Raw genomic sequence first — 17,676 nt, forward strand, 5'->3', positions numbered from 1 at the left:
ATACATTTTAATCCCCCGCTAACACCCAGACACATATGTTATGCACACAAAGACTGCATATGCAAGTACACAAACAATTTCTGAGGTCTCCCACCTCCACCCCTCCACTCCATATGCCCCAGACAAAATATTGCACGTAGCCTTCAAAATGCAATGTTTGGGTCAAGCCAACTTGCACTCCTAAGTAATTTATAATGCGCTTTTACTCTGAGGTATTGCGAAATCTCATTATCATTATATTTTTGCATATTTAACAACAGTTTTTAATTAGAAGGTGTTTCATTATTCATGCACATAATTTGAGTCGAGCTCGAGCTGTTGAGGACGGGGGAAAAAGGTGAGGTGTGGAAAAGCCAAAAATTCAGATTTGCTTTTTTTTTAATTTATTTTTTACTTGCTTGTAAGTGTATCCAGACAGTAGTCTTATAATGGCTTGTTTAATTTAGCTAATAGTTATCATGTCGGTATACCTTTATGCATTTGCTCACTTCCCAGCTATGGGAGTTGTTCCCCAGTGCTATAGCTGAAGAAGTGTGCTTTTGGCTTGCATCGTGCCAGCTTTTTTTTGCTACAGCTCCTTGATGTATTATTAAAATTGGAAATGGACTCTGGGGATAGCATCTAGTTATGTGCTTTCATTTGCCGAATAAACCAAGCGTTGTTTTCATCTTTGCTCAAGATTGTTAATGGCGCCGCTGATGAGTGGGGTGTGCATGTTTGCTCCCGCTCTCTTTATCAACGCACGATCGTCATTACTCTGGCCAAATAGCCCAAGCTGCTGATTTTGTTTTAGGTTTTCAATTAGTCATTTGTCTAAGCACATCTGTTACTGGCAAAGGCCCAGAGTGCGAACAGCCCATTCGGTCTGGCGCGACTCATGAGCTCTTCGAGGAGGCCCTTGGTGGCAAAGAGCACTTTGGAGCTCCTCATCGGTGTGTTCTGGGGTCCCTTTCACATTTTACAGTGGAGTCTATAGGGAAAAGGTGCTTAAAAAAAGACAACCACCGTCTGTCCTAGCGTGTGTCTTTTCTTCTCGGGTAAAGCCCCCAGCGTGTGGAGACTTGATTGTATGGCGCCGCCTCGAAAGATTTAAAGTTCACCCTACGCCACTGGTTATTGTCCGCATACATCTTCCGGTATATTTTATTTGCTTTTAATAATTTATGGATCACAGTCTGCTTATTCCCTCCCTCCTTGCGAGTACTAAAATTGATGAATATACAATGTGCCGTTCTTTGAAGGGCTCTGTTTAAATGTGCACTGTTGCAAGTGAACTGCATATATCCTTAGTGAAGTAGACGTGCTATTTAACTTGATTAATTTTCTTTTACAATGGGATGTGCACTCACATCTTTTTAGTATTCTATACAAAATGTATTGATAACAACTAGTGTTTTATTCGGCATTGGCATGTTTGAAGCTAATTGCATGGGTTTTTGGCATCATGTCTCTCAATCAGCCAATTTATTGAGGATTTCTGCTCACGGGACTGTTGCCTTCTTCCATCAACAAATTGACACAGTATTCACACCCATGCGAGGTTACGAGACTGAGAAAAATAAGCATTTGGTGGATGATAATAGCAGTAGCTTCATTAGCTTTGGCGAAACTAATCCTAATAACTGCTAGTCTAAAAAAAATAACCCTTGAATGATGTTTATTTCAACTCATTCACTTCCATTCCTGAATGTAATCGGGAATTGAAAATATGACATAAAGCGGCATTCCTGAATTAGTTTGGGCTTTGTTTTTTTTCTTGCTTGGGTGCTGATAAGGTGCTTGGCCAAACCTCTGGCAATACTTTTCCCTTCAAGGGGTCACCACAGTGAATAAGTGTCCTCCATCTTCAGAGGTTCGCATGGTTTTTTTGGCCGATCTTTTACGTCAGATGCCCTTCCTGACACAACCCTCTATATTTATCCGGGCTTGGGACCGGCACAAGAAGACACTGGCGTATGCGCCGTTGTGGCTACAGTACAAGCAACTCTATGAACTTAAAGATGTTAAAGCGCTATATAAACCAATATTTAGGTATTGCATTGTATTTTAGACAGCCGCCCTCATTTCAAGCTCATCTCTTGGCAGTCCATCGAAGTCGAAGATGACATAGCTTCAATTCTTATGTGGGGTATTGGACAGTGGTTATTGTTGGTGGTGGCGATGCCACTGTAGGTGACTATGAAGCCCGATTCTGGAGCCACAAATCCTGCCGCATTCAGGACATGTGGGGCCCGGATCAGGCTGCCGTGGCGGTACTGGAGCAGCACAAATGTGTCTTTGCTGGTGCCGCACGATCCTCCTCTGGGTTTGTTTGTCTTCAAGGTGTTTCACCCCTTCGTGGCATAAGGAACGCCAGAGTGTCCTTTTAGCTGCAGCAGACTCCAGATCGCTGGGCTTGATGTTGCATTTATTGATAGTCTGTTTAAGCTGTTTTTTGTATCTTCAGTTTAGGACCACCAGGCTTCCTATTCGATGACAAGAGTCACAACTCCAGACACATATCATTTCGGAATGAACTCTTTTTTTCTGATGAAAGAAACTAGTCAAAGTTTTCTTATAATGAATTGGATGTTTGTGTAGTTCTAAAACTCAATATTATGTGGGCCCTGGAATTTGAGCGACAATGACAAAAACCCTAGCACTGGAGTGGACACATTGTTGCATGTCTGGCAGTCAATGAGTTAATCATTCATTCAAAGCACAGTGACCTTTTTGTTTGGTGTTGGACAATGACCTTTTTTTATTCATGCCCTGAATTTATTATTTCAAAATGACTGCTGCCTGTCCTGGCTGACATTGTGTGATTGGTGGGCCTTTATACTGGCCTGGTTTCCAGTCAACCGAATTGCATATACAAACAACACAAATCCTATTATCAATTAAGAATACAGTTTATCTTTAGCCTAATATGTTTTGCAATGCATTTCTTTCATAACTTTGCTGCTGTGAAATGTAAATGTCTCCACTGCGAGACTAATAAAGGCAAATCCAATCCAATGAGAGAGGAAACATGTTTCACCTGGAGAAAATGCCACACACATGTCCCAATAAGGATTCAAACCGGGATCTTTTGAATGTGACCCAGGTGTATATTTCACCTTGCTGCTTCACCTGATCCATCTCTCCAATAACAGTCATTTTAAGTACATACCAAACAAACTAGATCTAAACACTCTATGTTTTGAGTGTTCTAAAGTGACAGTTAAGTTAGATTTATAGGTTTTCAAAAGTCAGCAGAAGCACAGTTTGTCTGTGGTCAGCGGTTTCCAGCGGGAGCCAGCGCGTCCGACGCCTCAATCATATTAAATGGCCTTGTATTTTTGGGGTGGGCGACACGACACAGGCATCCCGGCCCAGTCGAGCTGCAGCCAATCCCTGATTGTCAGGAGGTCAGGGAGGGTTCAGTCGGCAGCACCATCGGGTCTGACTGATCCAAGAGGGACTCCCACTGGGCTTTAATAAAACATTTTGCTCATTGTGGAAAGTAATGACCAACAATGTAAACTTGTGACTCGACAACAGATGTTGGCATGCTTAGTGGAAACAAGGTGCTGTAAAATTAATTTCATTTGAATTATTTACTGCATGCATTACGTGCTTGAGGAAGTAGGTGGGGGCGACGGGGCGGGTTTGGTTGGCAACAACAACAGAAACATATTCAATTAGAGGTGAACTCGTGGGATGAGAGGGGGGGGGGGGTCGGGGATATGGCAAAGAGAACGATCGCATGTGTTCGCTCTTGAAATTCCAAAATGGGAATCAGAGCCACAACTGCTGACATCACCCGTGTGATTCATATTTAATCTGATTTAGTCTTTCATAGTGTCACTTCAAAGGTTGTGCTTGCTTAAACTTGCCCAGAATGTTTCCCCACCACAATAAAATGAAGTCAAATGAATATTTGGACAACTACAGTTGATGGGGAGGGAATGACTTTTTTTTGCTAAATAAGCTGAAGACAGACAATGCTGAGGAGATTGTGTTTGGGACGACGTTTTGAAAAAAAAAAAAATTGAATATTCTTCTTCTACATAATATCACACTGTATGAATAGAATTCATAGACATGAAGTAGCGAACTCATTCATTGCCATTCACGAACTTATTTGAGGATTGAAAATATGACGTAGAGCGACATTTCGGATTTTTTTTTTTCTTGCTTGGGTGCCGATAAAAATCTGGCCAAACCTCTGGCAATGTTTTTCCCTTCCACAAGAGGGCATTTCCCATTTTTCCATGTTAGCGCTATATTCCAACTTCAGCTGTTGTTAAAGCGCTAAATAAACCATTGCATTGTATTTTGGACAGCCACCCTCATTTCAATCTCATATAACTCCAGACCCATATAATTTAGGAATTAACTATTTCTTCCTGATGAAAGAAATGAGTCTCAGGTTTCTTATGCTGCATTGAATGTTTATGTAGTCATAAAATTCAATATTCAGAGGTTCCTGGAATTCGAGTGAAAATGACAAAAGCCCAGGCACTGAAGTGGTTGAGTTAAATGTTTGCCTTAACTTATTCATTCATGCATAGTAACGTTCTTTATTGTCATATGAACCGTATCAGTGGACATCTTATCATATCAAGTCACAGGGTGAATGAAAGTGTAAATACAACAATAAAGTTTGCGGATGACAATGAATAAGTCACTTCATATGTAGCAGCCAGGACAAAGACAGTTGAATTTCCACTTATGCTTGTAGTAGTGCTTGTCATCACACTTTTGTTTCCCCATCGTTGCGAAATCAGAAAAAAAACATGCTTGAGGGGTTGATCTTCGGGAATATAGTGCATTTTTTCTATCGTTGGGAGTTATTTGCAAAGTCAGGAATATACCGGCTCTTATTTGTTTGTTGGTCATTTTCTACATTAACTCATTCACCGCCAGACATGCAAAAATGCGTCCACTCCATTGCCAGGGTTTTTGTCATTGTCACTTGAATTCCAGGACCCACAGAATATTGAGTTTTAGGACTACGTAAAGAGTCAATGCAGCGCAATAAACCTTAGACTATCTTCTTTCATCAGAAAAAAAAGTTAATTCCTAAATTATATGGGTCTGGAGTTATATGAGCTCTAAATGAGGGGGGTCGAAAACACAATGCAATACATACATATCGGTTTATACAGTATAGGGCATTATATACAGCTGAACCTGGGACAAAGCGCTAACATGGGGAAAACAAGAAATGCTGCCCCCTTGTGGAAGGGAAAAAACATTGCCAGAGGCCATGGCCAGAACCTTATCGGCACCCAAACAAGAAAAAAACAAAACCTGAACAAATTTGGGAATGTCGCTCTACGTCATATTTTCAATTCCCAAATGAATTCGTGAATGGCAGTGAATGAGATAAACATCTGAATACGAAGCAGTCTGTGAACAAGCAGCAGACCTGTCCTGGGTATTTTTGTCCATGCAGTATAAGCGCCAACAGGGCTGCACTTGCTGTGGTATCAGTTGGCAGTCGGCAGTGTGAGGCCATCACAGAGGCACAAAGCTGAATTTCCTTCATCGCCCTCAGGCCGCATCAAAACAGCACGAAGCCGCTGTTGTACCGCCGTGCTGTGGAAAAATAACAGCGGGCGCTATTTATACAACAATATTTCCTCCTAGCCATTGACCCCACCCCACGACCCCCACCGTGCGGTATTCATCTACGTGTTTATTTTCTTTTTGTTGGTTGTGCAAAGGTTGTCTTTGTTTGCGACGGTCCTGCAGAACCGTTCAGCTGAGTGTGAAGTGCTGGGATACAGGAAGTACGCTTACTCTTTCACCCGAGCCCTGTGATAAATGGAGACACTTAACAATAGTGTATCCTGTGACCCGCAGCTTCAGCTGCTGACATCAACTTGTCCACATCTTTACTCCTACTCTTCTTTCCCCAAAGGTTGCCTTATCAGCTTCGCCAATGTACCTTGCCGAGCCCCTCGTACAGTGGAGCCTATGGGGTTAAGCACAATACTTCTGGTATGTCAGCCACTTCTGGTTTGTTTCTATTTGTCTCCCGAGGTTGACATATTTTCCGTCAACCTTGTCAGCTGAAGTAAAAACACCACTTGACATTTTGGATTTTCACTCCTGGGGGCAGCACTTTATCGCCAAGCTCCTAAATTAAAATGATAAAATGAATCTTGGAAAGATCAGCCTCACAGTGGCTTTTTCTTTGTTTTCCAATGGATGGCTTTATTTTGTAATAGAACAAAGACTAACTATTTGATTGTGATTCCAAAGTCATTCATTACTGTCAACGCGAGTAACAAATTGGGATTTACAGGGCAAGTCTGTGCCCTAGTCATAAGTGATGCATGTCCAATATTACTGTAACTGCTGCCTTGCACACAACAGAAGTCATTCAAAGTTCACAGTTCAAATAAAGTGAGAAAGAAAAGCCAGCTATACACAAAACACAACCAGCTGTAGCGGTGCAGAGATGAGTGCTGCATCAGCACTGCGCACACGCACACAAAGAACCCATTACCCCATTAGCCCGGCAGTCTGAAATTTCACTCACACTTATGTATTATTACTAAAAATCCAACAAAGGGTTTTGCACGTCTGTCTTTGGCATCCACATTATACCGCAACATCCGTCTGTCAGCACACAGTCTCCAGGATTCTTGGAGTCACGGGTATGATTCATTCCAGCGCAATGCCACATGTTCCCGACACAACCTGATCCAAACCGGCTTCATGCATTATTTGTCCAGCATTAAAAAAAAAAGAGAGAGAAGCTTGTCAGCTTATTTGCGGTGCACCGCAAGCGTCGCCATCGCGTCACTTCCACATCCTCGCATGGCATTGCAGTCGACCAACATGGCAACTTACTCGTATCATATCCCTATGCTAAAATCTCAAACTCATCCATATCGCATGTTACTCTTGAGTGACTGAATATGACGAAACAATATACGATACAATATGACGAAATAATATACGATGTCAGTATGTTGTTTTCAAGCCAAGTTTTCTATTGAATACTATTATATGCCAAACTGTTTACAGTTCATTTATACATTTGATAACTTTTAGTGTCATTTTTATCAGTTTATCTTTCATATTGTCGATTTTTAATACTGTATAGCTGTACCTATAATGTATACAAAACTGTTTACTGTAAAGTTCATTTATGAATGTTATACTTAACCTGCTCTCCCTACTAACGTCAAGAAAAGGTCGCCCGACACACACGGAAAAAATGCAGTATACTGTACTACGGCAGATGTTGCTGAGACGGTATCTGAGCTGTATAACTACAGTACTGAGTGTAGTCACGCATATGATTGCTGTGTGAGTGTGTGAGATGCTGGCTGGCCAAAATTGTGGTATGCGTTGCCCGCTGCTTGCGCGTTGCTGTACCAGGCGTATAATTAAAACAATGAAAGGGTTTGGCAGTTGTGGTAGTAAGTACGGGTGGTTGTCACTCGCACCGGTCGTAACTCGGATGTTACCTGTATTTGAAAAATACAAATGCTCAATCTGTATTTTTGATAGCCCACTTTTACACTGCACTGACTCAGTTCTGTTTTGAAGTCCATCCATCCATTTTCCGGACCGCTTTATCCTCATTGGGGTCGCGGGGGATGCTGGAGTCTAACCCAGCCATCTTCCGACACGAGGCGAGGGACACCCTGAATTGGTTGCCAGCCAATCACTGGGCATACAGAGACAAAGAACCATACACACACACACTCGCACCAAGGGACAATTTTGAGTGTTCAATCTGCCTGCCATGCATGTTTTTGGAATGTGGTAGAAAACTGGAGGACAAGGGGAAAATGCAAACGCCACACAGGAGTGGGATGCAAACCTGTAACCTCTGCACTCATGCTAACCAGTCAACTACTGGGCCGCCCCTGTTTTGAAGTCCTTCTTTCTTACACAATTTGAACTTTCAAGAGCCTCCATTTTCATTGTTCATTTTTCCTTCACTTTTTTGCAATATTTGGCTGTCTATAATCTAAATTTTGATTTGAAATCTCTTTTTTTTTTCTTGTTCAGTGAAATATCGTAGCCTAATGACCATTCATTCGACTTTTTGTAAAGCATATCCATATAATTGAGTTATTGGAGTTTGGTTAATTTATTATCTATGCATTTTTTCAGGGTTGATTGTAGTCCTTACTTGTGCTTCAAAGAGAACATATTAATTCCTCTAATCTGCATATGGATCCGAACAATTTGCCTTCACACAACTCGGGACAGCCGTGCCTATTCAGAACACATTAGACAAAGTGTGACACTGTCACGCTGGCAGATGTTCTCTCCATTCCCAACCTATTTTCTTGTCACTAAACCACCAAAGCGCCCCCTTTGCTCCCTTTGCTCGTCTTCCCTCCCCACGATGCCACACAAACACACGGCGGAAGACAAAGAGAAACAAGATGAATTGTAATACCGAGTGGGGTCCCAGTGGTATTGAAGGGTGTTTGGGGGAAGGGATGGAGGGGTGTTTCTCTTTTTGTTCTGCTTGGAAATATTTCTCACTTTTTGAGCGGAGCACACTCTGCTCCCATATGTATTGTCTGGCTGTGATCATGTGTCAGAGTGGTACAAGTGGGATGCGGGGCCGGGTGCCCGGCAGGCTTGTCTGAAGGAGACGGCTTGTTTGCGTGTACTTAACAGCTCCTCACAGCTGTGTTCTCTCCAAATGTAACAGGAGAAGACCTCATCCATCAGAACGTCGCATTCCCCAATACACCCCACATCCCCTCCCCACACTCCAGCTTTCTTACTCCTCTTATACTCTATAGCCCACCCCCTGCTCGGCTGCCCTCCATTTTTTTCGTTCAAGTGCCTCCATTGCACAAATGTCAGCAAACAGGCGAGAGGTCGCGTTGGAGGTCAGTCTGCGAATGGCAGCGTCAGGCCGCCTTTTTTGTCTTTTCAAGTGGGTGTGCATTTCTCAAGAAGTTGCTTATGAGCAAGACATCCAGGCTAGACACATGTTTGAAGGGGGTGAAAGGGACGGGCACTGTGACAGCTCACATGCAGCTGGGCGAACATTAACCTGCCAACAAAGGGTCCGTAAGCTTATGTTTATACAACTTTGAAACGCCTAGGTTGAACGCAAGCAGTTCCACGATAATCTGTTTATAGGATCATAAAATAGAATAATATAAAATTGTAAATAATTCATTCCAGGATTGAACTGTTGCGACCCATGAAACTTTGTTGTGTGTAAATGTGCCATTTCAAATGAAGTTCTTTGTAAATCATATAAATAAATAATTCCCTCAGATTAAACAATTTTAAACACTTGCCAATGAGGAGAAAGTTAATAAAAAGTTACATTTATTACGTATCACACTATCAAAAATGATGCAATATCAAAACAAATTACAATAACAATAATTCATTGGTACGATGCAAGGAAGGATTTAGCCAATAACTACACTGAACTCAAATTATTTTATAGAGCACTTTAAAACAACCACAGGGCAATAAATAGAGCAAGTATTAAATATACACAAATAAAACAATCAACTAATTACGCTAGCTAGCTGGCAGCTAACGTTACCATTTGTTTCGACTCTGCGGACATGCTAGTGTTTATTCCATCTTTACTTCCTTTTGTCGATACTTCAATTGTATTTTCACCATCAAGGATGTAGCTCAATTGGCAGTTACCAAATGCTAGTGCTCTATTCCAAAATATCAAAGACATTGTATCTACTGGAGTTTACGTATGCACACCATTTCCCATGGCTACCGCTGTTCAAGTCCAGGAATATGTCATACCGCATTTTGGTCATTTCACAGGATTTTCTGACCTTGGGAGTGATTAGATTTGATGTTCCACTGTAATGTTGAATCAGCAATACTGCTGTTTTGAACCAACATGTTAAAATACAGAATGCGTCCATATTTGAGTCTCTAATAACTACCATCTATCTGAAATCATATTGGAATGTGTCTATGTGGAATTTTTGTCCATTCACCCAGATGAACACTTGTGAGCAATTCATATAAGCCTTCATGATTTTTTTTTGTGCTGGGAACAAAAATGGCCTTTTTAAAACAGTTTCCCAGATTGTTGGAAGCATAGATCTGTCCGAAGTGTGTTGGAGTTAGAATAGACCACAGTACTAACCCCACCCCCTGTTTTGAGTCCGTGTCTTGCTCCCAGTTTACTCACACATCATTTCTGCACATCACCCAGCCGTTAGTCACTAGGCGTACGTCGTAACCTTTATGCCACTGATTAACCCTGAGGTCTGCATAGGAGGTTGAAGGAAAAAGTTTACAAAGACAAGAAAACACTTTCGCCGAGAGGGAGTGACCCACCCCCAACCCCCTCCTCCCCTTTCTCTGGTCCGTCTCAGTGCGCAGCCTGTTAATGTTTCACTTTGATTTCAAATACGAGACAATAAATTAAGGGGCATTCATCAAAGTCAAAGTCACTTTGTTGCCGCCTGACAAAAGCCACTTTATGCAAAATTACGATGCAGAAAAAAATACGTTCATCTGTTTGAAGTTGACAAGCAGTGGCAACTTATGGCAACAGTGATACATGTAAATATGTTTTGCATTTTAATTGTCAGGCTGATGTGCGTGTACTTATGACTTCCTTGGCAACGAACGAAGAAATGGAATGAGCTGGACTGCATCACTGCCAACAATAAATATGACATGGATATCATTGAGTATGCTATGACAGGAAAAATGTACGGACAGTGATCCAAAAAAGAAATATCCATTTTTTTTATTGCTGGTTTGGCAGTATTTTCTGTTACCATAATAAATAAACAATGGGAAGCACCAGCACAATTATTTTCCATTTTAATATTCTGTACATAGATGAGGAGAGGTAAAACAGAGCAACTTGCAGGTTGTGCAACACAAGGTCTTCTGATTAGCAGAGTGACAGCGGGAGCATTTGGGTTCAATTTGTATACTGTTAGAGAGAACACTGAGTACATATACAGCGTTACGTAATTGCCCGTCCATCATTTCACCAAGTATAACTCACTGCCATTCACACATTTATTCTGGAATTGAAAATATGACGTAGAGCGCCATTCCCGAATTTGTTTTTTTTTTTTTTTTTTTTTTTTCTAATTTAGGTGCCGATAAAGCGCTGGCGAGACCACTGACAGTGTTTTTCCTCTCCACAAGAGGGCAGCATGTCTATTTTTTTTTTCAATGTTAGCGCTTTGTTCCAGCTTCAGCTGTGGTTAAAGAGCTATAGAAATCAATGTGTATTGTATTTTGGACAGCTGCCCTGTTTTCAAGCTCATATAACTCCAGACCCACATAATTTAGGAATTAACTTATTTTCAGATGAAAGAAGAGAGTCTAAGATTTCTTACGCTGCATTGAATTTTTATGTAGTCCCAAAACTCATTAGTTGTTAGTCCTGGATTTCGAGTGAAGATGACAAAAACCCTGGCACTGGATTGGACACATATTTGCACATCATCTGGCAGTGAATGAGTTAAACAGAGTTAAAGATGATTAATATGTGACTGCATGTTGCACCTTGTGGAGGAACAATGGGCATTCCAGTTGCAAAATGCGCTATATGGATTCTTGATGGATTTATTTCATGCCATATCAGTTTATCAGCACATTTTGTGAGACTTCAATGTGGCACTCTAGACTAAGTGTGCAGATAACGATACGTGAGGAAACGCAAACTTATTGTCACATTGAAATGTTATCCATACTTCCTTGTCTAGCATGTCTTCAGAGCAAAATAATTGAAAGTATCCTAACAGTCAAGTTATATCACGTCTTTCATCATATCTTTTTTTTCTTTCCGATTTTGACTTGTAAAATTAACAGTGCTGTTAATTTTACAAAATAAAACCATAACAATACTGTCATTACGTCAATATTCCATTGAAAATCTGAACAAATCAAATATTTCAAAATGGATTGTGTTAGACCTCAGAGTTTTGACTTTTTAAATTTATCCAAGCTTGTCTGACCTGCTCAACAAGACTCGTTTCGTTTGCAAACTTTTAAGTGTATTTTAAGTGCACACATAAATCACGCTCTCGCACACTTGAAAATATGTCAATATAGTATACGACCGGATAAAAGTGATATAATGCGACACATAAAGTGAGTTGTTCAAACGCAAACAAAACACGCACACACATTCACACATACACCTGGAGCTGGCACTATATGATCTGGCACTCCCAGTGTGAGACATAGCAGAGAATGTATTCATGTATCGCCATGTCTTCGGGGAGACGTCTAATTGCACAAGAACAGAAATAGAGCTGCAAGAGTTTGAACCTGCTCCCTAAGAGACGCCCCCCAGCCCGCAAAAAGTCACCCGTCGACCGACCCCCCGCCGCTTCTGCTATTCTGATTTGCTTCATGCCTGTTGCAATAAAAAGTGCAGACATTGAGTTAAAAAAATGTCACATTGTGAACTCTCCCCGGAGAGCCCTAAGTGAAATGTGAAGGATCTGTGCCTTGGTGTGTGTGATGTTCCGTTTATATCTTTTAATGCCTCTGACACCCGCTCAACCAAACAAGTATAGTGCAGGGGCGCGGTACCTCCAACTTTTGGTGACACTCAGTGCACACGCTGCAATGTGCAGCCTGTCGGCTCCTAACGCTGACACAAGAGAGAGTTTTTTTTTTTTTTTTTTTTTTTAACTACACACGACCCCACCCATTGCCTCCACATGAAGAGCAAGCAGGCAGCGGGAAGAAAAAAAAGAATCTGGCTCACAGGCATTCTATGGCGGCCCATACGCACTCCCACAACAAGAATACCAGCAGTGAGTTTAAATGACAATAACTTGGCCTGGCCTCGAAAGAAGTAGAAGAATGAGGAAAGTGAGTGGGGGGTTTGGGGGGGATGTTGAAAGCCATTTTAGCATTTATCCGATATCCTTGATATCTATCCAGTTGAAAGACCTTGTACTACTAGGCTCTTTGTTCTCACGAGTGAAACAATTTATGACTGTACAGTATAACATGTCTGCACACCAGTAGGAGAGCTTTGGCACACCAAAAGGAAGACTCAGTTACTTGTGAGGCAGAGACTGTGCACTACTTAACATTTGTGGCCAACAACTGGTGATAGTGAAGCGCTACATATTATCTAATACACATTTATAATGTCACAAGTGTCACTAATTGCATACAGTTGTTAGCAGGATGGCAGATAGCAGTGACAGTACAATATATATTGATATATATATAGCTGAAGCTGTAACAGAGCTTAACATGGACAGCTATCATATACAGGAAATAAGGCAGTGACAAAGATAGTAGAAAGCACCAGGGAGTAAAACTAAGGGCAAGTCAAGTCAGAATCAAGTCGAATGCTAAAGAGTACATGTGAGTTTTGAGACGGTTTTTAAAGATGGGCAGCGACGTGGTTTGCCGAATGTTCAGTCGCATGCCATTCAAGCGAGTGGGACCAGTCACAGAAAAGGCTAGATCCCCTCCGTTTGGTGTTTGGCACATCTAGTAATGTCTGGTCAACAGACCCGAGGGTAGGTGTATAGGGGTGAGTGAGCTCTGAGAGGTAAGGAGGGTGAGTCCATTTAAAGATTTGAAAACAAATCATAAGATCTTTAAAAGAACTCTAAAACTTATCGGAGCCAGTGAAGGGATGCCACAGTAGGATTTATGTGATCCCTCTTACGAGTACCAGACAGGAGGTGAGTAGCAGCATTCTGGACCAGCTGGAAACACTTCATGGAGGATTGTTTGACTGCAAAGTAAAGTGCATTCCAGTAATCGAGCCGAGGTGTGACAAAGGCATGAATTACTGCTTCAAGGTGCTCATCAGAAAGGTGACGTTTTATTTTAGCCAGCTGCCTAAGATGATAGAAGCTGGATTCAACAACAGCACCAATTTGTTCATCAAGTTTAAAGCCAATGTCTAATTTAAGACCCAAGTTTGAGACTGTTGACTTCAGAGAAGGAGCCAGGGGGCCCAAGTCTACAGGATGAGATGTACATGGGCCACTGTGACCAAATACCACAATGGTGACTTTCTTCTAAGTCACGATTCCACGACCAGTGCTGATTTAATCTTACTCGTAAAAAATGTGCAGCATTTGGACCGACTCAACTAGTAAACCTGTATCACACACTAGTAAACTACTAACCCAAAATGGCTATGAAAGAAGATGGAAACATCTGAGTACAGTGTCTGAGGGATGAAGAAGAGTTGGTAGGGAAAGAAAAAAATGGATAGACCGAAAATGATGAAGATGTGAAGAATGTTTCTGAAGAGGAAGGAAAGCAGGAAAAGACACCATGAAAAGTAGAGTAAGAAACTTGAAAAGCATCAAGTTAAGGAGGAAGACCGAGGTGAGGGAAGGATGTGGAAAAATGAAATAGAGACAAAAATGATGGAAGGACAGTGAGGAGGACGGCAAGAGGGGGGAATAGAAGGATTTAACATAAGCAGTACACAAATGTGTTTGATGAAAGAGACAAAGACAAAGACAGACGACAACGGCAATAAGTTTGGTTAATTGTGACGGAGCACAGCTGCCTTATTCCTGGGTAACACGCATGCAGATACACACACGCGCACACACACACACACACACACACACACACACACACACACACACACACACACACACACACACACACACACACACACACACACACACACACACACACACACACACACAGGGTGAAGTGACAGTCTCCTCGAGAGCTGATCGGTGCAGCATGCTGAGAACACTTCAGCCAGATTTTCTGTGGAGGAAAAGGGGGGCACAGGTGTTTTTTTTTTTTTTTTTTTTTTTTTTTTTTTTTTTTTTTTGGGGGGGGGGGGTGAGGAGGTGACAGCTTAAAAAATAAAAACGTTTGTAGAATCGAGAAAGTTTGCACCAAAGTTGCCTGTCAACCCATTAAAGATGTGAAGCTGGCATGGCGGCCTTATTGAAACCATGTGTGTGTGAAGGAATTTCACCGCCGGTAATCCATCCCAAATACAGGACTGTGGTGTTTGTGTTAATTTAAGCAGCATGTTGAGGATGGGCGCCAACGCTTTGATCATACGTAGATGCTTTGGTACAAATTGAAGTAACCCTCCCATATCCATTTGGACTGGATCACCACCGTGGATTTGTTGAATTAAACGCTTCGTTGAATGCCGCATGGACATGAAAAGGAACGTCACTCGCGGGAATCCGATCGCACCTAGCCGCCAGGTCTGCTCCTTTTTTATTACTTTTAAATTCGATCCACACTGACTTTGCACCGCTTTAACAAGACGGGGGTCGTGGCCTGGGGGGGATCATGTTCCGAGTCCAGGATTCACCTGGACTGTGTAATGCATTCAACATCCAAACTGTACATGCACTGTACGCTTGTGTCATCGTTTGACGTACTTTTTGTGTTAACTTGAATCTTAATTTGCAACGGAGTCACTTTTAGCTCCGTTTTGTTTTCTTAAATACTAAAAGAGACAGTGATGAATCAAAACTGGTCAGTCTGGACTCGATTTTACCAACAGGCACCGTTTTGATGTTGTCACCAGCACATTGTGAAATGTTTTGCAAAGGGGTGGAGGAATATTGAGCTCAAGTGGCAACAGTAGGGCACACTCAGTGACTATCAGTGCAGCATGAAATAAAATCGATGTGATGCAAGCACAACTTTTAGGGATATGTTAATAGCTATGAACAAGCTCTTCAGATGTCTGTGGATAATCCCAGCAACACCACTGATGAAACGTGTGGCCTTAACACCCTGCGGTGTCCATATGGGTTCACCGTCACACTATGAGGGCAGAAGAGGTTACTCATCTAGTGCATTGATTTTTTTTTCTTTTTTTTCTCCATGGGCTCCACTCCTAATTTGGTAAATTAGAACATGATGTTTGCAGGAGTTTTCCTCAAACATGGGAAGCCAGCATATAGTTGCGATTCGTCCCAACATTTTTGGCATGTTATGAGGGATAAGTATCCACATTTTGGCATGTAATATTGTGAGATTGATAGAAACCACATTTTTTTGGGAAAGTAAAATATTTGTCACCTTTTATGGGTGAGGTATCAAGTCAAAGGCTGCCCTGAAAATACATTTGAAATTAATTACCCGGGACCGTCGGTTTAGTACTTTTTGTCCGATGGGGAATCTGACTCAGAACCCATAGATTCTTTCAAATAAAATAAAAAGAGACAAGAGAACAATTCTTTTGTAATCCCGTCGTTAGTTTGGGAACTTGAAGTCGTGCAAACTCCAGAAGTTTACGACTTCAAAAATGTTAGTGAGCACATTTCGACTCGAGTAACAACTGAGGTTCTATTGCTCCCATTGGAATAGAACGTTGTTGTCAACTTGTGATTTCCTGTAAAAAAAAAATGCAAAAAAGGGATTTTTTGCACTTTTATTTTTTTGATTGGGAATAAAACATCTTTAAACGTGCATGTAATAAACTATCGCACATAAACCAAATATTTCCAAACATAAAATGAGGGTTTATGGCAACAGTAAATTAAAAAAACTAAATGAGCTACCCAAAATACAATTTTATGGTCCACATAATAAAGCACACACCCAAATGGTTGGGAAATCCTCAGGATTGATTTGTTTATTTCACAATCATGGTTTCAAAGATGGCCACTAAACGCTGCACGAATTGAAGGCTACGCTAACCTTGACACACTTGATACAAATACCCACAAACACAATGCAGCACAGAAGTCTCAACTGTGGGAAAAGAATGAAGTGCAGTCCCTCATTTATGGTTGATGTACACAAGTGCTGTCCTCCGACTCTGCGAGCTCAACACTGCACCGCAAACGACACAGCAGTCGGCTGCCGCCGTCTATATTTTGTCGCCCGACCGCCGATTGCCTCCCATGCATGCGACACACACTTGCCAAGGCCACAGGCACGATGCAGCGTGGCCTCAAACAGACAATTTTATTCGCAGCATCACTCAAAGTGGCCTCTACCACACAAGCTGAATCCAATTGCAGCTTTCACTAAGAAAAAAAAAACAGCCACACATTCTGTAGGGAAATAATGCAGTCATACATTCTAATGTGCTGATCCTGTCTCTAAGTTTAGGTCGAGACTGTACTGGGACTTCTATGCCAAGTAGTTTCAGTTCACATGTGAACTGGATCTCAGGTGACTTTTGGGCATGAGGAGGGGCCTCTTGCGAGCCGAGCGGAAAGTACAGAAAAACAAACATTCACAAACACCCATTCACACTTATGGATAAGATAGGGGATTTGAGTATACCTAACTAGCATGTTTTTGGACTGCGAGACCTACACGGTGCACAGGGACGAAAATCAAAGCTCGCAAAGTAACATAGAAACTTAATGTAGGAACCCAAATTTGAACCACCCACCTCCAAACCGCGAGAAGGATATGCTCGTCATTTTTCTATCATGCACTCTAACCTTATATTGTGCTGTCATCACTCACAGCACAAGACCGAAAGGCCGACATGAGATATGCACACTGCTGCTATTTTTGAATGAATAGCTAAAGTTCACAAGAACATCAGGAATGCAGCGGATTTGTGATACTTTAATTTTGTAAACCAACCCAAAAAACTTTCTGGGTGGTGTACGTGTAAATCTGGCGCATACTAACAAAAATGCATCATTTGATTTAAAATTGAAAATATTTGTTGACATTTTAAAGTTAGGTGTGAAGACCCGAGCATGATTCAATACTAAGTAAACAATATTTCCAAGTGTGAAATTGAATGAGCTA

The 17,676-nt window shown here is 41.6% G+C and overlaps 1 long non-coding RNA gene across 5 annotated transcripts in view; it reads left to right on the forward strand.

Annotated features, from left to right (window-relative positions):
* Nucleotides 1-17,676, forward strand: part of LOC148900916 (uncharacterized) — a 195,943-nt gene that overhangs the window by 20,892 nt on the left and 157,375 nt on the right. Inside the window, exon 2 of one of the 5 annotated variants that reach the window (XR_016114538.1) lies at nt 5,891-5,970. The exons of the other annotated variants lie outside the window; for them this stretch is intronic. This is a non-coding gene — a long non-coding RNA (uncharacterized LOC148900916). The remainder of the gene's footprint in view (nt 1-5,890; nt 5,971-17,676) is intronic. 5 annotated transcript variants of the gene reach the window in all.

This window comes from Hippocampus bargibanti, linkage group LG03, assembly GCF_051943395.1.
Source record: "Hippocampus bargibanti isolate YZ-2025 linkage group LG03, ASM5194339v1, whole genome shotgun sequence".
Classification (NCBI taxonomy): Eukaryota; Metazoa; Chordata; class Actinopteri; order Syngnathiformes; family Syngnathidae; genus Hippocampus; species Hippocampus bargibanti.